At 41.8% G+C, this 12,797-nt stretch overlaps 1 protein-coding gene across 1 annotated transcript in view; it reads right to left on the reverse strand.

Annotated features, from left to right (window-relative positions):
- b3galt1b (UDP-Gal:betaGlcNAc beta 1,3-galactosyltransferase, polypeptide 1b) overlaps positions 1 to 10,285 on the reverse strand; it is a 67,685-nt gene extending 57,400 nt beyond the window's left edge. The window contains exon 1 of the mRNA XM_048238760.1: positions 10,191 to 10,285. The gene's annotated coding sequence lies outside the window, so the exon portion shown is untranslated. The remainder of the gene's footprint in view (positions 1 to 10,190) is intronic.
- Between the last annotated feature and the right edge of the window lie 2,512 nt (positions 10,286 to 12,797).

A 12,797-nucleotide genomic window follows, 5' to 3' on the forward strand; every position in this document is an offset into this window, starting at 1 on the left:
TATGTTCCTGCATTGTTTCTGACGCAAGCCTCTGATCTCTCAATCTCACATGAGATTGTGTGGTGTCATTCTATACAAATGACTCCGCCATGAGTGTGATGAGAAGCTGTGGTGAAACGTCATTAGCGGCAGCCGCGTGTTTATTCAGCCGCCTCACCCCTGGCTGCTGCCTCACCACTGCCCACAATGAGATTTTCTATTTCATCCCATTATTGAGCGGTTGACTGCAAGCACAATGAACAGGTCTTGCTTTAAACAGCCCAGCAAAGTGACGTGAATGGGAATCTTGCGATAGATGGAAGATGCTGTCTGACTCAGAGGAAATGACAGACTGCCTAAATGCCAAACACACTGAAAATTACCTAAAAAAAAAACATTGAAATGCAAAGTCAAAAACTCTGAGATGTGTCTATGCCTATCTATAAGTACAAGTATATATAATCTTTTGATCCTGTGAGGGAAATTTGGTCTCTGCATTTATCCCAATTCGTGAATTAGTGAAACACACAGTGAGATGAAGCACACACTAATCCCGGCGCAGTGAGCTGCCTGCAACAACGGCGCTCGGGGAGCAGTGAGGGGTTAGGTGCCTTGCTCAAGGGCACTTCAGTCGTTCCTACTGGTCGGGTTCGAACCGGCAACCCTCCGCTTACAAGTCCGAAGCGCTAACCAGTAGGCCACGGCTGCCCCAAAGTTACTGCTTCAGATAACAGAAACATTTCCTAGGGATGCTGACCAACAAAACAGTATGGCTATATGAACTCAGTTCTACTGAGACTGTATTAATGGATGAAGTCCATATTGAACACATTGCAGTGTGCTGGTATTGCTGCAAAACCAACACTGAAAAGTAAAGCCAGTGACAGCACAGGGGGAAAGCTCAGAGTTCCTCCCTTTAGGAATGGAGGCATTATCCAAAGCAGCCAGATTGTAAGCTCTGGACAGAGATTTACATAAATGTCTGTGCACTACACCACAGTGGCAAATCCTTCTTTCACAGGCTATTATTACTCTCTCTCTCTCTCTCTCTCTCTCACACACACACACACACACAAGCACACACACACACACACACACACACACACACACACACAGATGGCAGCTCTTGCAGACAGCCTGCTGAAAAGACAGCTAAAATAACAAAAAATCTGTGTCATCGTAATCAACCCAAGAAAACAATGGAGCCGGTCCTGTCTTTTGTTTTCAGAATGGCTTTTTCTCTCCCTGGCTGCTATTTTTCTCACTGAAGGCCAAAGCCAGCGAGCACCCGCGCCCCTGTCCTGTCCCCCTGTCTGCTGTGTGCAGGGGCCAGGGGATCAGCGGGATGCGGGAGGCAGCGCTAGTTCAAGTGGCCAACAAAGCAATTTGCCTCCCCACAAGGGAAATCAGATGAACTCTGGGAAGAGGCAGAGGCCTGCCTGTGTCCTCGGAGAGACCCAGAGGAATGCTGCTGAGAGAAAGAAGACGTGGACACACACACACAAACACAAACACACACTGACACACTCATACACAGTCAAAGACAGAAATGATTGAGACTGTTGTACATGCCTCCCTATTCAGTGGAGCGAACATTCAGACAAATACAATCCTGTTACTGTAATATAAAGAAGTACATACATCCACAGATTGATAGCATGCAATGGGAGAGAACACATGAGAGGGTCTCCATGACCTGGTATTCATGTTCTGATGAACAACAGCTGTAAAAGCGTTCTCACAGCCTGAGCTCATTTTCCCCAAAAGCCGGACTGCAGGCAGCAACACACAAAACGTATCAGAATTACAAATGACAGCACTGAAAATAATACATTTGCAGGACATGAGGAGATAAGTTAAGAAAGCATTTAACAATAGGTTTTTAGAGATGCTCGACAATGTTATCAACTCATCGATCACAAGAGCTAAAATGTAATCTCAGCAGAATGACAAATCAAGTTTTAAATCAGGAGATGCCTTTCTCTTGTAGTTCTACGAGATAAACAAAGATTAACACCGGCCTCCAAATAGGTCCTATCAAAACAGCTTCAAAGGTACAGTATGTGCAACTTGAAATGATCACATACTAAACTAGATCCCTAATTTAATTAATTACATTTGGTTTAACCAGCAGCATAACTCCACATACACACACACCTCAGCCTCCCTGAGGACTCTCAGATGTTCCTACCCCCACCTCCAGGCTAACCACACACACACACACACACACACTGAGTGCAGCAACATCTCATCAGTATGCCCTGAGTGCAACACCTGCCACCGGGGAGCCCGTCCTCCTGAGCTTCATTTGATTGCTAATGTTTCCCTACGAGACGATCAGTTCAACAGAGTAAGCAAGGCAGAGCAAAGCAGTGTGGACAACATAGACCAAGGAGAATGGGGAAAAAAGATAATGAGAGATAGACAAAGAGAGGCTGAGTGAGAGAGAGAAAATGGTAGACAGAGAGCCAGTGAATGTGAGAAAGAGAAAAGAAAGAGAGAGAGACAGACATGGAGAGCTGGGAGTGAAGAATTTATAAGCCTCATGCAGGATCATTAAGCACAGAGGACTAAGGTGAAGACCAACATAACCAGATGACCCAGCAGTAAGCAGTCTGGCCAGACCTTCACTAGCTTCATCTCTCTCTCTCTCTCTCTCTCTCTCTCTATTTAGTTGTCACTCTTATTTTAAGACCACTTCGGCTTTCACCTCCCCTCCAAGCGGCTAATAAATTGCGCCGCTCAATAACCATTAGCTAAGAAAAGGTGTCAGATATGAGGAGCTAACCTGGCAGCCCATTGCTCCAGCGCTGGGACAGGGGCCACATTGATTGGGCTTTTCCCAGTGACGAGCTGCCGGGGGTTAGGCCAAACAAATTAATGAAATGAATATGGCTGTGCCGGTGGGGCTAGGCAAATCCCAGGGCCTTGGTACTCCACTCTTCATCTTCATGTGAGTAGGCTCACCACCTCCTCTTCCTCCATCTCGTCATGCTTTCCTCATTATGGTACTGAGATGCACAGGCACAATTTTCGCTCTCTCTGGGGCATACACTTGAATTAATGATGACTGATGACTTAATTCCCAAGTTGTTTAGAACGAGGCAGGGACTTGCCTGGAATGAGGCTTGCGCACAACTGAACTTATTTCCATAAGCAGGGGATCAAAAACAGACAGCATGGCTTGGTGGAAAACATTCACACACACACAAGAAAGGTTGAACATGTTTTGGGGGGAAGTAACCTTTTACAAAATGCCAGAATTAAACGGCACTTCCAGAACACAAAATATTTGTAAAGTACAGGCTTCAGGGTAGTGTCTTCTTGGTGATATTTCAGATTGCTGTGTCTGGTGTCTGAAAAGTGCTTTACAAAACGTACCCTAATGCCACTCTGCAGTCCAAGCCCTCTCTCCCCACTCTGTTGCCATGGGGCTACAGTTAAGGGTGTAGAGAAATCTCGTACCAAGTCCACCTAACCACATGCCCTAGACCTGGACAAGGACAACTTCATGGTTCATGGTAACTAAGCCTTTGTGACATTCTGAGTTTTGAATTCTCTCCTCCAAGTGCCATTGCAAAAGTACTACTTGGTGAACCCTACAGGTCCAGCAGGTGGGCCAAAGTTACAAAAATTCAGAAGCAATAAACATAATGATGTTGCACACTCAATTGGATTAACTTCCTCCACGGGGCACATTTTCGGAAAATTAATCCAAAACAAAAGAAGAAGAAGGAGAAAAAAATGCACTATTGCATGACATTGTTAGGAGAATAATCAAAATCACTTCATATTATCATCTCAGATGTTGACATCCGTCCCAAGATAAATCTAAAATAACAAGGCCCCCTGACATTTATCAGAGAATTATTTGCTAGAGCTCTTAAAAACAGGCCATCCAATATAATGAGATCAAAGTGCTACAGTAATTTGACTAGTTGACTAGTTTAACTATTCACACGAGCCTCAATTTGCAAAACATTTCCAAGATGTACTTCAATAACACTATGCTGCTGTACAGCCATTTCACACCCAGTGTTCAGGAGGGTAGTCATTCATTTCCTGCGTCAGCTATTTCCGTCTCGCCGGGTGTCACATTCACTGCGGAGGACACTCGGCTCTGGAATTCCTTTTCAGTCGCTTGCATAGCTCACCATCTCAGAGCTGGCTTCTGCCTGTCTCTTCTCCTCACACTCTATGGGGAGGTTTGCTGGGATTGTATGTCAAACCACCAGGCTATTACAGTAAATATGACAGCTTTCACAAAGGTCTGCATTCAACGACTCTGAAAGGATGACACACATTTGGTTTATGTATTATCATGTTTATTGGCATGCTGAAATGAAATCACTTGTAACTTCACTGATCACTGATAGTGTCATGGCTTTTCCATGGAATGGAGGAAGCAAGCATGATGGAGGATTTGTCAACAGCGTGACAGAGGATGGATCGATCTGATAGCCTAAGTGATTAAATGACAATGATTGCTACGAGCATTACTATAAACACTATGCTGTTCCATACAGGAAAGATTAAATGAACAATGACAGATCATGTCTACACAAGAGGCCGGGTAAAAACGTCCTGAAACTTAAAGAAATAGGGCACACGTTTGCTCCCTCCCACTGGTATTAATTTACTACAACATTCTGAATAGCACACTATAAAAAACTACATACAAACATCAACTGTAGCTGAAAAGTTTCAAGAGAATCATGCTTCAGGGGTACACAATTACTGACTACCGAAACACAGCACACAGGCTCTCTGCTGCTCTGAAACCTGTGAGTCAAAGCCCAGTTGTGAAATATTATTGATGTGCCCCCTCAGTGAGTAAGGCACTTAATCTGAATTGCTTCAATGAATATCCATTTACAGAAATGGGCAATGGGCAGCTGTAATCCTTTGCCTTTGGTTAGGGCATTCACTTAGCAAAAAAAATATCAGGAGGCAGTGATTTGAGAGCTTTTTCAGCACAGCCATAATAAGGCCGGCACAGCCGAATAGAATGGATATATAGAGTCAGAGGTCTGGATATAGAGTCAGAGATCTGGGAGCACACACTTCCTTCAAGCCAAAATGCTTTTAAATCTTGCAGTGCTAAAGAAAGAGAATAAAACTGTCCCTTGAACCAGATTTGCTCCAAAACGGTATGTGTTCTTCATTGATCTATGCTTCATCCCTCCACAAGGTTTCATGAAATTCAGCCCTGTAGCATAATCCTGACAGATGAACAAACAAACAAACAAACAAATGAACAAAACAAATAAAACAAAGCAAACCGAAAACATGAACTCCTTGGCAGCGATAAAGAAATATGTCTGGGGAAAGTTCAATTGGTTTGGGGGGCAAAGTTGAATTGTCACTGTGATATTTTATATTTTAATAAAGGTGCTAGATGATCCGCATGACCGGTAGTTGAGAAACAGAAAGCACTGGAGTGTCAACACCAGGAGGCCTGGGGGACTCAGCAAGCCCTTCTGTTAAACCCATTAATAAGCAGCGCTCTGGCGTCACGCTTTAAGGAGAAAAGAGGCCTATACACTATACCCAAGGGGAGCATGAAAAGGTTCCGATAAAAAATCCAGACAAAGCTTTTCCTGAGGATGCTTCTTAAGTGTTCTTTCATGTGAACGTAGAAGTGCCTTAGTGTCACGGATATCTGACGAGGCATATTTACATTCTCAGTTTCACTGTGAGTTCATGATAGGCACAATTTGGACACAAGTGCAACTTATAAGTTAGTGGCACTTTGTGGTCATCACTGAGGTCTTTGGGATCGGTATCCCATAAGGTTGCATAAGGAATATTATTTTGGAGTGCTGCCGAAAAACTCTGATATGTCCTCTAACGTTTGGGGACATGAACTGTTCCTGAATCAGATTTTCAAAGCACATCCACAAAGGCTTTGAATATTGACCCCAAGAAACACTCAGTTGGCCTACTGAATCTTATATTTCAAGTCTTGCTCATGAAACTCAAAACATCAGAGCCAAAATGGACCTGCAGCAACCTGGTTTGCAACTGTGCATTCTGTTGATTGGCAAGGGGCCACCAGATCAAATATTGAAAATCATTCTCAGGCTATGACTGGAATTAATGTGACACGTTGTATTCATACAGTATTTATACCCATGGCATGTTGTTTTTGTGCTTCATGGTAGTGCATTATGTCTATACATGTCAGAGCTGAGAAATCGGCTAACTCCAGCTGTACCGGAGCTATTCCAAACTACAATCAATATGTCAGTGTCAAGGAACTGGTCCCAGAGCTGTGATTACACAGAAACAGCTATGCCCACCAACTGGCTGCAAAGGCAATGTGTGTGTGTGTGTGTGTGTGTGTGTGTGTGTGTGTGTGTGTGTGTTGTGTCTATGTAATGCTAGCCTGTGCAGCCAACTGTTGGCTGTGTGTGTCTGTATGTGTGTGTGTGTGTGTGTGTGTGTGTGTGTGTGTGTGTGTGTGTGTGTGTGTGTGAGTGTTGACCTCTCAGAGTAAAATGTTTCTTGTGGTGTGCTAGGGGCAGCCATTCAACCTAAATACAGTATGGGTTGTCATGATGAGCAAGTTTACGAGACCAAAGCTTATTGAAATGGGAGCTCAAAGTAGGGAGTTGTACTATGCTATGTTAATAGTACTACAGCAGTCGTTCTCAACCTTTTTTCAGTGATGTACCCCCCTGTGAAATATTTTTTCAGTCAAGTACCCCCTAACCAGCGCAAAGCATTTTTATTTGAGAAAAAAAAGACTTAAAACAGCAATAAAACATATCCTTCAAGATACAGCCGGAATTTTGCCGGCTCTGGTTTGGCCTTCTTTGCCACTTGTCCCTCCGTGTTTTCACAAGAATTACAGCTACGCTTCAACCACGACTCCATTTTATGAACTTATATTTTCCTGAAATATTTATTAAATAATTGTTTTTAAAGTGTTTTTGCATGGATTCTACTTTTTAAATATATGTATATTTTAAAATCTCACGTACCCCCTGGAGTGCCTTCACGTACCCCCAGGGGTACGCGTACCTCCATTTGAGAACCACTGTACTACAGTATGTATCTGTGTCAAGATAAAGAGAGAAGAAACTAGCATGGTTCTTCAGAGCAATCCAACACCAACATCTCAAACTGTCAAGCACTTCTAACTGGGTGTCTTTTCTAGCTCTGTGTAGTAGGCTTGTGCAAAATTCCAGAATTGAATTGAAACTGGCTCTTAAATTCCAATTCAATTCTTGAATTTCACTTGCATTTCAATTGAGGTAGCAAACAGGAAGCAGAATTGCAATTCGAATTGTGCACAACCCTGCTGTGTAGCAAATGCAGCCTTCATTTAATCTAAATGCAGATGACAGATCCATGGCAAAAGGGGAAATGTGCCACAAGTAATAATACTGTACTTGTTACAATGTAACTGCCATGCAACAAAAGGTAATGAATGACACACTGTATTTACAGAAGGAAAGCTAGAGTAAAATTAAGGATTAAGTTCTTGGGTCGGTAAGTACACCGCAACAAAATGCTGTTTTAAACACTGACAATTATGGTCAGTGGTCTAAACCATATGGGTACAATGGAATCAGTGTGATTTCTTATGACAGGCTATCAGTTAATATCCTTAAACTACCGATAGAACACACTCCTAAACAGAGAAACATACAAATGTCTGACGATATTTTCTGACATAAGAAGTTCTCTTAAGACTCATCTCATTAAGCAAAGCATCTAATTAAGCAAAACCATGTACATGTAGATATCCACAGCACTACTACCACTAACTCCACAAAAATGAAATAAAAAAGTGACCACAGTTTTTCTCAACACAGCAAGTGACATCTCTTACACTGGGATTGGTATATACTTACTGTAGCATAAGGCTGCTGAACCATTTACAGACAAAAGCATTCCAAAGTCTTGGAAGTTTGTTGTGCTGGATAACAACACCACATGTCCTAATTGAGGTAAATAAAGGTACAACGGTGTGACAAAGAGATGTGAAACAAGCTGTGTGCTACAAACCCAACTAAACAGACACAATATTTGGAAAGGTTCACAAAGGTTCCTTGGACCTGTCAGACAGCCAGAGAGCCTGAGCTGTGCAGTGTTTAAACCCCACACCTCATCACCTTCAGTAATGCAAACAGCTGGCAGTTATGTGCATTTTTGCCTCCTTGGAAGCAAGTCTGGCTCCTGTTACTACAGTGGGAGGTTTGCATCGAGTACAGGACTGGTCTTCTCACAAGGGATAACCAGAACCTGGTGCATAATTAATCATACAATCATTCATTGACTGGTTTAGATCAACCATTAATCTTCAAATGTATGGGGAGCTACAACAATATACTTAACTTAAAAAATGCATGGATTCCAGTTTCTTCCAGTAGCAGCAACTTGAATCTATGCATTTCCACTGAATTATTTTTGGAATCTGATCCCTTATCATACCTGTTCATTCTTACTCATTGCTCGACTTATCGTGACTAAATTCAAGATGGCTGCAAACGCTAAACTTCGTGAAGATACTGTCTGTATAAATCGTCTTGTAAGTAAACTACCAGTGCTTTTTCAAAGTTCTCGTTTTAAATGTCAGGGCCCTCAGAAGTCTACCAATGAAGTGTGGAGATACATTGAGCCTTGTAAATGAGTGTAAAACAGTGATTTATTTGCATGGCTAGCCCGATGCCGAAGCACCACTATTGAAAAAGCTGTTGGCAGCATCGGCTAACTAGCGCCAGATTTTGGAGTGCAGGGGACAAGCCGAGATGGGCTACGAGACATACGTTCACACTCGGTATCATGTTTCAATACACTTTAGGTCAATATCACACCGGAATTCTCCTTTAAGGGTGAGCTGCAAGAGGGATTTGTTTCTCACCAGCTGAAAAGTCTCAATCTCCTCTCCCACACTATGACCCAGGAGGGAAGACTCTCAAGAAAGCATTTTCATTCCCCATTTGGTTATTCGGCAGGGGAATTATGAGTCCAATCAATGGACCTTACTTCAGTTATTTGAACACTATAAAGAGGCTGTTTGAAATTTACAACAGCAGAACCAACTGTGTTACTGAGTTCATAGCTCTCTAAAAGCTGAAGTCATAAAATGAGTCCTTGAGGAAGACTGTTCAAATTATGCACTTTAAATGTCTGTAATTAGGCTATTTGCTGAGATCTAATTGTACCCTAGGCTACTAGTGGGCCAACATAATATGAATGACCATCTATAATTATTTCATTTTGAAAGGTCAAACTATTGTTTGATATAATGTATCATTCTGACATCCAGAAAGTATGTTTACTTGATCCAATGAAGACCAGTCACGTAGGCCTAACACTGTCAAGTAAATATCAATATGGACTACCAGTAGCCTAACAAAGGCCATTCATTCAGGCGTCTTCAATAGGACGTATAGCCACCTTTAAATGCCCAGTCTGCTGCATTCTGAGCTGAAATATGGTCCAAAAAGAGACAGGCTGAACCCAACGACCAAAACCCAGGTAGCCGCAAAAACGCGAAACTTCAAGTAGGCTAACCTACCAATCCATTTGGAAGATTTACTTCAGTAAACCACTATGTCAGCAAGGTTCGGACATCATTCTCGGAATATGACAGCGTCTGTCAATGTGAAGCGGAGAAAGCCAGTCGGTGTCAGTAAGCCCGACTTCGGTAGGCAGCTAGTTGGGTAAAATCATTGTCATAAGGCAAATAATAATGTTTGAGTACGAAAGCCTGATGCACAAGTGAGTAATGTTACAAAAACAATGTCATGTAAAAACTCCATGAGAACGAATCTAAAGTTATCTGAAAGCTTTCGGGGATAGTGAGCCGATTTCAAACTACAAGTAAACGATTCTAACAAGCAAAGTAGATGCTAAGGGTTCTTCCAACACAATTGCCCTATCACCAGCAGTTCATTGATCGGCTGATCTTTTTCTCGGCGCATGCCGCTGGAGAACATCGTCAAAGGGCGAAACAGTTGACAAAGTCTTATGGCGAATAATCTACATTCTCGCAACAAAGACACAATTTGTTTCTGGCAACAGCATCTTATCACTGTGAACCAGTGACAGCCATGTGTCAAACCTGTTTAATGTTTAGTTACGAGATCGTATACACATTGGCTAAATTCCAAAATACAGCATCAAAATAAACAGTCTATAGGCTTAAGCGTTTGCCTTAATGCCATGATCATCACTGAGACAGTTTTTTTTTTTACCTTACAACTGGAATGTGTCCATCCTGCAAACACTTCTGGTCCTGATGCTTCTGTCGCCTGTACCCCTGTCTACTCAGTATCTCCCGGCAGTAGGCTATAGACTAAATGGTTTGCGCGAGCACTACGGAGGTATGTAGTTGTATTTTAACGCGACATGAGGCTTAACCAATCAGAGCTTCAGCTGTCGAATGCGCTAACCAATCATGAAAGAGTACCAATTCACACAGCATGTTAGATTGAGATTTTTCCATAGTTAATAACTATGGTTAATAATAAAAAGTAGCATTTATTAGGAGACAAACTGGATAATTTATTAGCTGTAAGTAGGCTATTGAACGCAGATACAGCCTCAATGAATCTCTCTCCACTCATATTGCTGTGTGTTAATAACAATATTGTGCATGACTTAGATAAAATAGCCTACATGACAGCAAATTAAATAATCACCTCACTCTTAACTTAAATGTGGCTCAGTCAAGTTAATTGACTACATCATTATCCAATTATGCTTCTGCCTTATGAAAAAATTTAAAGCCCTTAGATGTAAGGTTATCTCTTTGCCATAAAGCAGTCCATCCATTTAATGTATTCTCTTATGCCCCTCGCTATGAATGGTACAGCACCCCTGCATATTTCCACTATAAGGCTCTGTGGTAGGCAGGCAATCAGAGGGAAGCAGGCTGAGGGCAGGCAGGGAGAGTAAGCGTATAGGATTAATCCAGCTTAAGCCTTAAACACATACAAAGAAGTTTGCATGTGTGCACGACTAGCAGCAAAATAGAGACAGTGAGACTATTCTTGGAAAGCAGACCAGAGAGGAACAGATCAGACAGGGCTATTAGTGGAGCCTTCCTTTTCTTAGCTCACCTGCCTGCCTTGGTTGTAATACAATGAGCTTGGGCCTTTGTTGAATATGAACGGTCGTATGACCTGCGTCTGTGTGGGAGAGGGTATTACCTAGTTCCACCTGGAATTAACCAGTGCTTAGCAGCAAAGTCTTTGCTGTTCCTCTAGGTCTAGGTCAGTCTGGAAGGATATGAGTTTATTAAAGTGAACACACTATTTTTCATTCTAATGTTACCATAATTTTGTCTCATCATTGATCTTGGTGCACAACATTTTATGAGCTTATTACAAATCATGCATGGTCTTTATGGTTCAAGAGAGTTGGTGTTTCCCCTATCTCTCCAGGTTGTGTCTTGTGATGAAAAACAGTGGACACCTGTACTGTACTGTGCTGCAGGCTATTCTATCTCTTTTTCACACACACTCATGCATATATATACATACACAGAGACATAGATACATTACAGATAAACAGAAGACAAAAGGACATACACACACACACACACACACACACAACCTTCACCCTTCCCTGCACTCTCCCCCAGACATAATTTGTGTTGGGCGTACATTCCAGTCTTCCTATTCACCCAAGAGAACACAACCTAGTTTTTGGCCTGGCACTCTCTGTGTTGTTTAAACATTAATGAGTCGTCTACGTAGATATGAGCAGTGTAAGCCACCTTGTGGTACTCTATGGGCCTTAATGTAGAAAGGCTCTCATGATGTGGGTAATGCACATAGGATTTTGAACAGCATTAGATTGTGTTAACGACCATATAAGAGCAACTCCAGGTAGCTCTTGTGATTGTATGGCAGTGAAAGTGTTATACAGTACCACTGCTGTTAAGTTGCTATGTTTCTGCTGCTGTTAAGGCTAACTGCTTTCTGTTCAGAAACCTCTTAAGTCACCATAGTCCACGAGGCACAGCTAAAGGTGCTACGTGTCATTGGCATGAAATGAAACCCCTGTTGGCTATTATAAAGTCATAAATCGAGGTAGAGGGATTTTATTATTATGTTCCCTCTTAGTGGCATTGGTCTTGTAAATGAATGTTTCCATGGCTTTGTATTTGTCATGCTATATCATCTGCTTTAGCCTGACAGTCTTTTTTACAGAGAGGTAGTTTCCAAGGAGTCATGGGAATACACTCCCACAGAACATTTTTGCATTGTAAATATGTTCTCTTTTACAGAACGCCTAAGTTTGTCATGATGCACGTTTTTTATTCTGTCAAGGATGTACCATTGATAGTGGCTAACAATGCTGGGTATCTAGACTCAAATCCTGCCTGAGTCTAGCCTAGAAATCTAGACGCACCCTAACGGATGTGGGTGTGGCTCATCAGGTTAGCCTGAATCTGCATATTTTTCTAAATCGTTTTGGATAAAAGCATCTTCTGAACCAGACCCGAATTATTTTAAAGTAAGCTTAAGTAAAATATAAATAGCACTTGCTTGAGATTGGTGAGCTGCAAAACAACCTACACAACTGATAAGAAAGATGTAATAAATAGTTACCTATCTCACTCACTTTATTATACACCATTTATTATGGTATTTCTAAATAGTGAATTATACTATGTTTACAAGAGGTTTTGGCATCTATATTGGCTCAAGGCTTACCATTAACAAACATGTATGTTATGCATGAATTAAACACTGCAAACAATATGCATATATAATACTGCATACAGTATATTTTTGGTGTCATAAACTATTTGTGGGCAATCTACTAGTGTTATCTGATGGGGACTGATAGCT

The sequence above is a fragment of the Alosa alosa genome, chromosome 3 (assembly GCF_017589495.1).
Source record: "Alosa alosa isolate M-15738 ecotype Scorff River chromosome 3, AALO_Geno_1.1, whole genome shotgun sequence".
Classification (NCBI taxonomy): domain Eukaryota; kingdom Metazoa; phylum Chordata; class Actinopteri; order Clupeiformes; family Clupeidae; genus Alosa; species Alosa alosa.